Source organism: Mandrillus leucophaeus, unplaced genomic scaffold, assembly GCF_000951045.1.
Source record: "Mandrillus leucophaeus isolate KB7577 unplaced genomic scaffold, Mleu.le_1.0 Scaffold700, whole genome shotgun sequence".
Lineage (NCBI taxonomy): Eukaryota > Metazoa > Chordata > Mammalia > Primates > Cercopithecidae > Mandrillus > Mandrillus leucophaeus.
Window position 1 is genome coordinate 900,602 of NW_012107587.1, and position 13,845 is coordinate 914,446.

Consider the following 13,845-nt stretch of genomic DNA (forward strand, 5'->3'; position numbering starts at 1 on the left):
GAAGGAAGGAAGGAAGGAAGGAAGGAAGGAAGGAAGGAAGGAAGGAAGGAAGGAAGGAAGGGAAAGAAAGAGAAAGGTAAAAACATTAGTCAACAGGTTGATTTTATCTCCTTGACTTCAACAAACCAAAAGCCTGGATTTCTGGTTTTCCCATTGATTATGACTTCTTCTGCACTTTGGCAAGACAATTAAAGGGGATGAGTGGAGTTGATTTACTCTAACTAATAGTTTGGCATGATGTAGACAAAACATCTGGTTGACTGGTGCTTTCATTTTTCACTTGGTGGTTTTGACATGGAGGAAACATAATCATTGTTAGATGCTAACTAGTTATCATTGTAAGCCCAGCTGTTCACAGGGTACAAACAGTCCTAAAATAAAGTATTGTAGGTACATACCTTCAACCTGAAAGATTACAACTTATAAGAAAAATGAACTCTAGAGGTAAAAATGAAGAACTCACGCATAACCTTCATTTATGTCTACTTGCCATTGTTCATGTTCAAGTACCCTCTTAAATATGTCTTACATGCCTGGGAGTTTGTGTGATTCATCAAAGCATTAAGTCAAGCCACATTTCCTAGACCAGGGCTGTACCTTCCTGGAGACAGAAGCTCCTTTTTCTTCACACATAAGTTGTTGTATACACACAAAATCATGTACCTCAAGAGGATGCATTCACCCAGGAAGGGAGTGATATGTTTTGTTATTTTTAAAAATTTATCTGCAAAGAGAAGACTTCTTGTATAAATTCATCTGATGGAAAAATAAAAGCCAGTGAAAGCCTGGGTTCATTTTTTCTGCACTTCTAAATCCTACACATCTTTTTAAGCCTAGTTCTTTCCACCTTCCTAAAGGCTTCCCTGGGGCTACTGCCCATGGTGATGAACATACATGACAATTTTCACTGACAAAGGACTACTTGGATCACTGTGTCAAGCAGATTTTTCAGGTCGTATTAGTATCCCACAGGAAAGAGTTCTGTGATCCATTAGCAATGCCTTTCATGATCATAAGAAAGGGAAGAGGTAACATGAGAACAAAGTATTTACTTTCTTCATCCTTTCCTAGCATTTGTTGACACTGTCATTCATTTGGTACCAATGCTAGACACTGGTGTAACAATAGTGAGCAATAATAAACATTATTCCTGCTTTCTCAGAGCTTAAAGGCTAGTGGAAAGTGTCATTAAGCAAATACTCATATATCTGCTGATGAATTAAAGATAGCCACAAATTGTGATTCATCCATCAGAGGGTAGCCTTTTCTTCCCTCTCCTTGAATTCGGATGGCCTAGTTATTTTCTTTGACCAATAGAATATGGTAAAAATTAGTTGAGAATCTCATGTTTTTATTTCCTCTGTTTTTCATTCTAGGTATATACTATTGAGCAATGATAGTATTTTGCTTAAGGAAACTCACTGCATACAGTTGTTCCCAAGGTACTGTCTTATGCCCTAATACTGTTTGGATATATCTGACTGTAATTGCTTGTTTCTCTTATTTTTATCGATAATGTCTAGCACTATGTTGAACTTTGAGTGTTTAATAATGCTTCCATAAACTAATGATTATATTAACTAAAAAAAAAAAAAAAAAAGAATATGGTAAAAATGACCTGTGACAGTTTGGGGCCCAAACTTTAAAAGGTCCAGCAGCTTTCGCCTTTTCTACTTAGATGCTAGCCACTAAGGTATAAAGAACATTGGGCTAGACATCTGAATGAAAGCACCCACATGGAAAGAGGTCCAAAAAAGGCAGACGTCATGTTGAACACGCTGGAGCCAAAAGATCTCTTAGCTAAATGCAACCACATGAGTTAACTCAGTTTTCACAGTGTGGAGCAGAAGAACCAACCAGCTAAACCAAGTCAAGTTAAAAAATTGTAGAAAATTTAAATTGCATTGTTGTAGGCCACAAAATATGAGGGTTATTTGTATGTAGCAATAGATAGCTAAAACACAATTTCTAAAGCAGGCCTCTACCACATCCCATTTTGATCACATTATCCTGTTTTACTTTTTTTGTGATTCTTATTACTACCTAAAATTATTTTATATATTTATCTGTCGTCTGTCTTACCCAACAAGAGAAAAACCTGGTGAGAGCAAGTACCTTGCTTCATGCTGTAACCCCTATGTCCACAACAATGCCTGTCACAAAGCAGAAGCTCAGCAAATATTTACAGATTAAGTGACTAGATGGATAGTCGTAACTATGATATATGCGGTAACTGAGAAGTTAATGTTGCTATAACTATAAAAAGATTAGTCCTGGTGAGGGAGGTCAGGAAAAGGAAGGTTGGCTTTGATAAAATCTTCACATGTTATGTCCAGGATGGGAGTGAGAAAACATTTCTTTCTAATTACTTATTAATTTACCATTCTCTTTTAAGCGACCTTATCACTTTAAACTTTCTGTGATGGCAGGGTAAAAGTTTTTTTTCCAAATATTTTTACAGCGACTTGCTGAAAATCCAGTAGCTAACTACTTGTTAATTTAGTAGGTAAGGAATCTCCTGAATTATAAGAACATTAATTTTAGAAAAACTGATCAACAAAAGGAGATGTGAAGTCTACTCTATTCCTCTGCTAGAAATCTAGATTAAAGGAAAAATATCTTCTTTCTTATATACCTATATATTTGCAGCTTAAGTTTCTATCTGTGTTTAAATTTGGTATTTAATTAAAGCTTAGTTTTGGCTCTCTTAATAGAAAGACAGATCAATTGTTGGCATGAAAGAAATGAAAATTCATGGTTATAAAACTCTGAAATGAGTTTTAACACAAAAATACTATCAGCTAGTATACAGAAAGATAACAAAATTCAGGTCAACAACTAAGCATAGACTCTGGATTAATCCAGACCTTTGCTTGAATCTTTGATTCAATACTCCAAATATTGGAAACCTTATTTAATATTTTATCTTCAAAGATAGGTTCTTTCTATCCAATTTAAGAAATATTTATGGAACTTTCTTTGCTAGGTTCTGAAACTATAGCAGACGGCAAGACAGAGAGCACTTGTTTTCATGGAGTTTAAAATTTAGGGAAAAAATACCTAGAAAGTAAATTTTAAGTCAGTTGAGAGTCCCCTTAAAAGATTTTGATTCAGCAAAGTTCCCTTATAAAGTAGTTGAGATGATTTTGTGATATAAGGCATATGAAGTCCCTGGAACTATGCTTGGCACATCATACATTCAACAATGTGGAATTCCCCAGCCTCTTGGCATTGAAGCAGACGGAAAGTGGACATCCCAGATATTCCAGATCTGAATGATTGATGAGGGAAAAAAAAAAAAACACATATCTGCCTGTTCCCCATTATAATTCTAATGCTTAGGTTGAGTTAGTGAATGACTGAATTGATCCCTCTTAAAGCTTAAAAACAAGATAAACAATCTAAGTGTGCTGCTTTATAGCACTGCCTTCTCTTTAAGGCCCAGAAGAGTGCCTCACTCACCTTTCACAGTCCCGTGGTGATCAGCACAATGCCTAAGAAACTCTAGAAAGTGCAGATCAATGGGAAAACTCTGGACTTGTGGGAGAAAGAGTTCTCTCTCTACCACTTCTCACCTGTAAATCACATAATCTCTAAGTGCCAGTATTTCCACTTGTCAAGTGGGTTCTGAAATCCTTGCTTCCCTCAGAAAATAGTCAAATGAGATAATATAAGTGGAAATGTTTTCAAAACTTAAGACATAACACAAGTATAAAGGAGTAGTATTATTAAGACATTTTCATGCTTTAACCCTCTGTAGTCTGCTTTCATCCGACCATCTCTTCACTGGGACTCTTTTCTCAAAAGTTACTTACTGAAGTCATTTGAGACAAAGCAAGCAACAAAGTAGTTTTGTTGCTGGGGAAGATCAGCTAGCTGGCTGCCAAGAGGCCATTTACTTCTGTGAACTCAATAAATGCAGGCTGTGACCCTCAGTCTGGCAGCTGCAGAAACAGCCTTAGCAGTTTTACAGAGTTGATTATATTCAGGATGATGACTCATACTGATTTGGGTATATAAACCAGGGTATGTGTTAGAAAAAGGAAATAGAACTGTTAAACCATTTTTTCTGTTGTGTATTTCCTACAGAAAAGCTACATGAAAGCCAATTTATCAGAAAATACCTTGGTGGGTAAAGAATTGGTTCTCTTGTTGTTAACACGGGTGACTGGAATGTTTAATGACATTGATGTGTCTGCTTCCGTGATAACGATGCATCTCCCTGAGAAAAAATGGCTGTTTACATGGTCTTATCAGGGCATTTGCTTCTCCGGCTTGTGTCTCTCTGCTTCTCCCTTGCTGGCCAGTATGTCTTCTGAAGGATACATTCTTTCTTTAGATAAGGTAATGCCTTCAATAAGGTTCCAGTTCAGTCTCACTGGCCTGGAGGACATTTAGTCTCTTTTATGTATATTTGCCTATTTCTGGCTTACCAAACCCAAAGTGTTCAGTTTACAGTTTAATTCTCATGTGATCATCTTACTTCATTATTTCCTGTATTCTTAGGGAGTGCTTCATTGTTGCTCCATTTATCACCAACAATAATGAACTTCTAATTCACCTCCAAATCCTATAGCCCCTTCTTGGTCTTCGTTCTCCTGCATGTCTGTTCAGCATGACAACATTGATCTTGCCTACAGTAGACAATGTTCAGAATCCCTTCTAACTTCAATAGTCCCCCTATTTCCTTTTGGAGAATTACCTTCTCCCATTGTGCTCGACCTTGGTGGAAGGGTAGTTCCTGGCTTGTGAATTCCCATCTTTAACTTGGGAAGGCTAGGAGACCAGATTCTGGCTCTGCCAGGACAGGCATGTAACTAGACATGAGATTCTTCTGGAACTTTGAGTGGCAGTCATTCTTATGACAGAAGATTAAATAGCAACAGCATACAGAATGTGGACTCCTGCTAGAAATATTTGCTGAATGGTCCCAGTTTCCTGCATTTTGGATTTGGGGTCTCCAACTTGGGGGGTGTGTGTGTGTGTAATGTAGATACACGAAAGATGAAGAGAAGAGAAGAAAAAGAAGAGAAGACGAGAAGAGAGAAAGAACGAAACAGAAAGAAAAGAAAGAAGAAGGAAGGAAGGAAGGAAGGAAGGAAGGAAGGAAGGAAAGAAGACAGAGAGATGGAGGGAGGAAGGGAGGGAGGGAAAGCAAGCAGGCAAGCAGACACAGACAGATAAACAGATAAATTAACAGATAGATGGATTCGTTTTTCATTCCTCTCATTCCTAAACCGGGTCTCTGTACTGCCTTTTGATTCTGTGAGGCCCTGAAATCCTGCCATTAAGTCTGTTTGCTTAAAGTAGTCAGAGGCGTTTTTACTGCTTGCTACCAAGAAGTTTTCTTGTCTCCTCAAGTAGATTGAAAGCAGTGAAAATTACTTTTCATCATCTCCCCCAGAGCAGTGCCTCATACACGGGTGCTCAATAAAGTATGCATAATTGAACAATTCTGTGTTGTATATTTAGCAACTATAGCAGAGTTGAATTTAATTCAAATGAACTGAGCAGAACTTGCTCCAGCCCATAGCAACTATAATACTAGAATATTTCACCACCATTCAGAAAATTGGGCTCACAAGATTAGATTTTGGAATCTCAACAGTCAAGATTTCAGCAACTCCTTATTTAAACAATTCTTAGGCAAATTATGTATCACACTCTGTTACTAGAAGCTCTGGCAAGTATCTACAAGTGAAATAGTCAAAAGCAACTGCCTATGTTTGTAGGTGGTGTGTCATCAAGAAGTGGCTATAACATGCTGCAGTGTTAGCTCAAGCCTCTGGTTTAACCACAGACCCTGAATCAATAGCATCATTGGTTTGCAGATTCAGATGGAGGAATGCACACAGAATACGAATTGCAGATAATAGTATGAATTGGGTTTTTTCCTTCTGAAGCTACTTGGTTTCTACAATACCTCCTCTATCCAGCATTAGATCAATTCTATTTGGCAGTTGAGCAGAAGTCTGTTGAATAAAAAAATGAAAGATTGCAGTTGTCTTTTGGGGAAACTCTTCCCCTGTTCAATAAGATGCATTTTCGAAGGGATAAGAATAAACTTTGATTTTTTAAAAATGGTCAGTATTTATGACTCAAAAGTTTAGCAAAACAAGACTATATGCTAACTTTGTCAAGTAAGATTTATACTCGTTCCTAAGAATAAACCTATCCCTGGGAAGAAACATCACTGGAAACCACTAGTTCCTGCTAGCCACAGCAAATCTGGGTTTCATCAATGAGGCCACAGAACTCACTGAACACCACCTCACCCTTCTATTGGGTACACATATACCACCCAGACAATAGCATCTCAGCAGCCTTCTTACTCTTGACCTAGTATGTCCTTCCCCAACCTTGCAGAAGAGCCTCAAGGTAAAGAAAATACATATGATTAATACACATGCAATGAAATATTCAGTTTCAACAGATGTCTGGAAAATACAAATTACAACATGATACTATTTTAGACTTATTTAATTGGCCACAATGGTATGACAATGTTTAACAACACCAAGTGTTGGCGAGAAGGTAGATGAAGGAGATTGAGAGGTAAAGACAAACTTTTCAAGACCAATCCACTGTGGACTGATCTCTGAAAAAAGGATGTGGCCTCCTACAAAGCTCCATGGAAAACAGCTTTGTTAAAAGACTTAAGACATAGTCTGTGACTATGCAAGATAACTGTGACCTACTCTGTAATAGGGTGAACAGAGGAGATTTTCAAGCAATATTCTACTTCTTATATTGGATGGTGGGTCTTCAAATGTTTCCGTATTGTTGAAAATAAATAACTGTAAACATACAGACAACAAAAAAAGACTATTCATGAGCCAATGATAAGAGTGTGTAATGACTAGAGTCAATGATTAATCCAATCCTCTACTCCTGAGTCAAAACCAAAAGCAAAATGTCAAAAAATAATTGGGATTTAAGATAAGGTATAGGAAGCACCTAAATTAACATAAATCCCAATAGTAATTTGTGATGTAGTGTACTGTTTATATACATTTTTAAATTTTCTGTATATTATAATGTTTTGACATCTTAAAAAAATTTTTTTACTGGGGAGAGTTTGCCTCTCCTGGGCTAACCAATTCTTAGATAGCAAAGGGCTCAGCCAGGAGCATGCCTTTTATGTGCAAGCTAATCAATCCAGAGCCTCTAGCCGGCCCATCCTCTATCTGGCCCACACACCCCAGGAGGCAATATTTCCCGCTTTCTTTATCCCAGAGCCAGGGACCAGGCAACTAGGGACCACCCCTATAGTTTAAAGTCTGCTGAACTTATTCAAATTAGCCCATCCTAAACTATATACCCTGCCCTGCCTAGCGTTTCCCATGGAAACCCCAATCAAGGCCATTGCCTTCGCCTCTATACTGCCCCTGCCCTTCCTGCCTCCTGGCCCACGTTGCTCTCTGTGGCATTCCATACCTCCTGTTTTAAGGACCTGTGAGTATTACAAATTTTGTTTTCCTGTGGCTTCCTTCAGGACACACTAGACTGGCCATCATATAAAAGAACACAGAACATGTAGCTATTATCGTATCTATATTTCACGTAAATCAGCAGGCTTAGAGAAGCTAAGAGAATCACTCAGCACTAAGTATCTAAGAAGAATTAAACATCTTATTTGGACCTAAATCTGTCTGATTATGTACTACCATTAAGCTGAGTTACAGTAACAAATAAGCCCCAAACATTCTGTGGCTTAACAAAATAGATATTTATTTCTTATTCATCTGAAGGTCCAAAGAGCATTATTTGAGTCAGCGGAGTGGCTCTCTTTTATGTGATCATATAAGGACCCAAACTCCTATTTTATGGCTCTGCAGCTGTTTAGATTCTCATCATTGTTTGTAGGAAACAGTATGAAAGAGTACAGTGTGGTGACTTCTACAGGCTAGGTTTGGAATGATACTCATTATTGCTATTCTCATTTTTTTTTTTTTTTTTTTGAGATAGGTTCTCGCTCTGTCACCCAGACTAGAGTGCAGGGACACAATCACAGCTCACTGAAGCCTTGACCTCTTGGGTCCCCCTACCTTAGCCCTCCCCAATTAGCTGGGACCACAGGCATGTGCCACTATGCTCAGCTAATTTTTTCATTTTCATGTAGATTGTGGGTCTCACTATATTGCCCAGGCTGGTCCCAAACTCCTGGGCTCAAGTGATCCTCCTGCCTCAGCCTCCCCAAGTGCTGGAATTACAGGCAAGAGCCGCTGCACCTGGCTGCTCTCATGTTATTAAAGTGAACTTAGTCACATACACCAGTGCACTTACCTGGGAGGGTGGCTCACAGAAATGTGGGAAGAGTGAATTTGAATGGACAGCTGATACTTCCACCAGAGGCTCCAAATATTAAGTTCTTTCCAATGTCACAGTATCCTTCTTATGAAGATAAATGGCAAACGTAAAAAATGACATGGAAATATCACATGATATTGGCAAGCCATGGGTAACAAGTTCTGTGTTGCTGGGGTACATGTGCTCTCTGGACTAATGTGCTGATTTTGCTAGCATATAAAAAAACATACCTCAAGCAAAGTTGTGTGAGGTACTTCCTCATTATGCTGAAATCCATGGATGCCCACTAAACAACTGCCTTATAAAAAGAACTGGTCATCCTACAATTAGTAACTATGAAGGAGGGAAGGGAATGTATTGATTTAGTGAGTATATGTATGCTTTGGAATGAATACAGTGAAATAAAGAAATATAAAAAAATCATAACATAGAAAATCAGTGTATTTTGGTTGCTGTTCAATATCACCTTTCCTGGGTCACATTTGATTTTGGCCAGATAGTCACTGTAGTCCAAAATATTGAGGAATAAACAATATCATAGCCACATTCTTCAAAACTAGGATGTATAAAAACACAGGGTTATTCAAACAAAATCAAAAGTTTCTGCATACAGTATGATTAAGTTTTTAAGGGACTGGCAAATATTCCTTACCCAAGCATGTGTCATGTTGACCTAATCAGTTATCTCTTTCAATTTTTAAAAATAATAATAGTAACCCTTTGTAAGTACTTACTGTGTGCTAAGACCCTTATATACATTATATCATTTAACCACAATGATGTTATGAGGAAGTTATGATTCTCAGCTTTAGGATAAAGATATTGAACTTAGAGAGCTTAAACTGCCTAAGGTCACTGAACTAGAAAGTAGCAGAATCAGGATTACAGTCCAGATATCTCCAACTCCAGCACCCTCATTCTTCCCCATCATGATAAGCAGCAAGAACTCTAGCTCAGAGTCAATAATGTTAATTACAATGTGTCAAAAAAGAATGATGTTTCTTTTTTTCGGTTAGAGCATTTCTGCTAGGAAGACTACAGCTGGTACTATAAATGGATGAAAATAAGTGACGTTCTTGCATCTCAGGATGGTTCCAATTTCCCACTCAGTTCTGACCCACCAGGGCACACAGTGCCAGATAGCTAGACTAATATTAGAAGAGATTAAGATGTTTTCTTAATTTAGTCTTTGTAGAAATATTGCTTATCCCTACACTCCCATCTGTTTTGGAATTTTAAGAGTGTGCATTTTTAAACCAGGACGGGACCTTTCCAGAGCACTCAAATTACATCATGCAGAGATAAGAATTTCTCTAGTGGCATGGCTTCTTTTGACTGGAAAACCCAGACTTCTCTACACTAAGTAATATGAAACTGAACTAAGACTTTTCCCATCTCCTTAGAATTGACTGTTGCGACCCAATGCTGATGACAAAGAGGTATTAAATACCTCCACATTTTAAAAACAGCAGAAAATAAAGATGGGCCAGAGTCTCCCCAAAGCTTATTTCAAAGCAGTGGAACTGGCTCTTCCAACTCTGATCATGTCTCAGCTACTTAAATCATCTTCCTCTCTCTCCCTCTACAACCTCCAGTCTAAATAAAGAGAAAGTTAGAGAGACAAAGGTGTGTGGGAGGAGGGAATCATTGGTCTAGAGTTAAGCGCTGTACCTCCTTCTCGAGCCTTGCTTCCTGTGGAAGGGAGAAAGATGTCACCTATTTTCATCCCAAACCAAGTGAGAATGGCACTCAGAGAACCACTTGAAGAGGCTGAGGGTGCCTGCACCCGTGTGGAATTGTCATCTTACTCACTGGATAGACCTGTGTTTAGGTAGCATGAATGCAAATCTGACTTTTATGTCTTTTACAAGGGGGCAAAGGATTTGAAAGAGATGGCAATGTGGAAGTGGGAGCACCATAGGTGAAGCTTAGCAAAGGTGTGCAAAATGTTCAAAGTTAAGTGGCCATTGCAATAGATACTTAAACAGGCAACATCTTTCTGATAACACATCCAAAAGGGCAGGGCACCCAGTGTGATATCAAGAGCATAAAGAGTCCATGGGGTGGACTTCCAGGAGCACAAGATGAAGGGGTTCAAGAAAGTTGAGCCAAGAAGAATCTCCTAGGAGAAAACTGGGCAGTAAGAAAACCTTGAAGAACCCCCTTTCCTCTCACAGTGGAGCCAGTATGTAGATGTTTGCCATACAAGGGCATCAGCAGTCAGTCTTAGACATAGACTCAGAGACTGCCAAAGACATGTACAACTGCCATGATCTGCTGAATTAGAGGTGCTTGTCCTATTCTATCTTTTTCAATTCTAGAAAGACCAAGTAAATGAAAAGAAAGAACAGATCTTTGCAGGGGCCCCAGCGCTGGGGCCACCCGAAGTTAGATGCAGAAGGCTGAGACATGAGCAGTAAGTTGAATATGACATCAAAGCTTTCCATTCAACTACACTGGATTGGACTTCTTTGTACCTGAAATTTACTGGAAACCTGTGAGATTGAAGGTGTTTTAGATTACTAGATGTTGGTATTTAGATGTCATTAGATTATTTGCAAATAGTCGTTCCTTTCCCCTTGACCTCCTCCAAAAAGAGGAATTTACTTCCCTGCCCATTTATGTTGGGCTTGGTCATATGTCTTGTTTTGACCTATAGGATATTGACAGATCCCATATAAGCAAGGACTTAAAAAGCACTGTGTGGATTGGCTGGCCCTCTAGCACTCCTGCCTTTTGCCATGAGAAGAACATGCTTCAGGTCATAACTGGTTCAAGGATAATGGGAGGCATGTGGTGCAGACATAAATCCAACTCACACACTGCAGCCAAGCCCACTCAAGAAGAGCTGGAGCCCAGGCAACCCGTCTACTTATGAGAAATATATAAATAGATATGTTAGCTTAGCAGTTTCACCATATTGATAGGCATGAGGTTGTTTACCTTTTCAAGTTTTTTAATTCACAGAGTGCTGTAATAAACATCATTTTGCATATATGATTATACATATCAAAAATTATTTCTATAAACCAGAAAACTAGAAGAGCGACTTCTGGGCCAAAATCCTCACAGATGGTTAATTTTATGTGTCAACTTACCTAAGCTAAGGGATGTTCAGATGGCTGGTAAAATATTTCTAGGTGTGTCTCCAAGGGTGTTTCTAGAAGAAATTAGCATTTTTGAACCATTAGATGGAATAAAGAAGATCTACCTTCAGGATTGAGGGTGGACATCATCTAGTTTGTTGTGGGTTCAAATAGAACAAAAAAGGCATAAGAAAGGCAGATTCTCTCTTTCTCTCCCCCTCTGTCCCTCTCTCCCTACTTGAGTTGGGGCATCCTTCTTCTGCTGTTCTTGGACATCAGAGTTCCTGGTTCTTGGGCCTTCAGACTCAGACTTACACCAACACCACCCCTCACTCCCTGCCACCCCAGTTCTCAGATCTGCAGCCTCAGACTGGGAGGATATCATTGACTTCACTGGTTCTTAGACTTTCAAAGTTGGACTGAATTACACCACTAGTTTTCCTGCTTCTCCAGATGGCAGATTGCATATTATAGACGTCTCAACTTCCATGATTGTGTGAGCCAATTTCCATAATAAATCTCTCTCTCTCTCTCTCTCTCTCTCCCCCCATATATATCTGTATATCTTATTGGCTCTGTTTCTTTGAAGAACCCTGACTAATAAACTGTCTAAGTTCCTTGGAAAAAATATTATAACTTTTTATGTCAACACTATTTACATCCCCATCTACTGGATATAAGAGCACCTGTTTCGCCATGCCCTTCTAAGTCAGGCCTTAACAGTGTTTTAAAATTTTACCAAACTGACAAGTGAAAAATAGAATCTCATTGTTTTAATATCAGCAGTTTAAAATGATGAGGTATTCCTATGTGCATACATGAAAAGGTTTCCACAATAAAAGCAAAATAACAAGCATAAAACTGTATGTATCAAGATCTCATTTCTTATTACACACACAAATTTATATGTGCCTTATGTACAAATGTGTGCATGTATGTGTATGTAGGCATACTTTTATGTAAGTCTATATACACATTAAAAATCTGAAAAGATAGTCACCCAATTGTTACTGTAATTATCTCTGATAAGTTAGTTTGGGGACAAAGGATTAAGGACAAAACTTTAACTGTGTACTTTATATACTTCTGTATTGTTTAAAATTTTATAATCATGTAATACTTTGTAACAAAAGGAAGTGACAGAAATAGAAATACTTCTTTAAGTATAAAACAAAGATCTTCATTATCTGGAATTATGTAGCCATCATCTCCATTTAATAATTTCTCTTATTTCCAACCTTATTGAGATAAATAAATAAATTGCTATATTCACATGAGGTATCACAATTCATGTGTACCTGGCATATTTATCAGTAGTGTTATTTAACTTAGTAGTATCAAATGTGGCAAGTTATAAATTGAAAAAATTATCAATATTATTTACTGATAAGGCAGCTAATAAGAATTATCTTACGAATTAAAGAGAAATGAAATAAAAAGAAAACGTCATGCTGCATGTATCTGTGACTGAGCTCATGGAAGTAACCAAGCAATGTTAATGTACTATAAAACAAATGAGTTCCAGATTTCCATTTGTATTTCAGAAGGCGTTAAGTCTCAGAGATCTGTGTGCATCGTTTTTTAAAGCCATTAATGGGCCAGCCTTTTAAGTAATTTATTAGGAGAGCAAAACAACTTTTCCACTGAGATGTTTTCATATATTCAGCTTATCTATCTAAAAGCATCTCAAAATTTAAAAATCACTTCCACATTTGCAAATCAAGTACACATGTCTGGATGAAGCATTTTTTAGTGGCTTTTGATATTCAACATGACATATTTTCAAGTAGGAAAAGATAAATAGTATTTTAAGGAATTGAGATTTGGCTAGCCAAATAATGAACCCACAAATTATTGTTTTAAAAATGCTTTATGTAGAGTGTGCTAACTTTCTTCTCCCACTGTTCAAATCACACAGTGAGTAGAGTCAGGAGTTGCCGTCTCTGTGCCAACAATGCAATCAGAGCCTGGGCAGCCAATTGAAAAATGATCATGAGAGAAAAAAAAAAAAAGAACGTTATAGAAGCCTTTACAACTAAGAACAAGCTGGAAACCATCATTCTGAGCAAACTATCGCAAGGACAAGAAACCAAACACCGCATGTTCTCTCATAGGTGGGAATTGAACGATGAGAACACTTGGACACAGGGTGGGGAACACACTGGGGCCTGTCATGCAGTGGGGAAAGGGGGGAGGGGTAACATTAAGAGATATACCTAATGTAAATGATGAGTTAATGGGTGCAGCACACCAAAATGGCACATGTATACATATGTAACAAACCTGCACGTTATGCACATGTACCCTAGAACTTAAAGTATAATAAAAAGTATTGTAAATACATCTGGATATGGAAGAAATATGAGACTTAGAATACAGCTTCAAGTAAGCAAAAGACATTAATATACTCTCCCAAACATATACAAGTTTGCCCACAGAATTGCATGCA

At 38.0% G+C, this 13,845-nt stretch overlaps 1 protein-coding gene across 3 annotated transcripts in view; it reads right to left on the bottom strand.

The window, feature by feature from the left end:
• Positions 1–13,845, bottom strand: part of LOC105528112 (cTAGE family member 8-like) — a 241,298-nt gene that overhangs the window by 176,583 nt on the left and 50,870 nt on the right. The gene's annotated exons all lie outside the window — the stretch shown is intronic.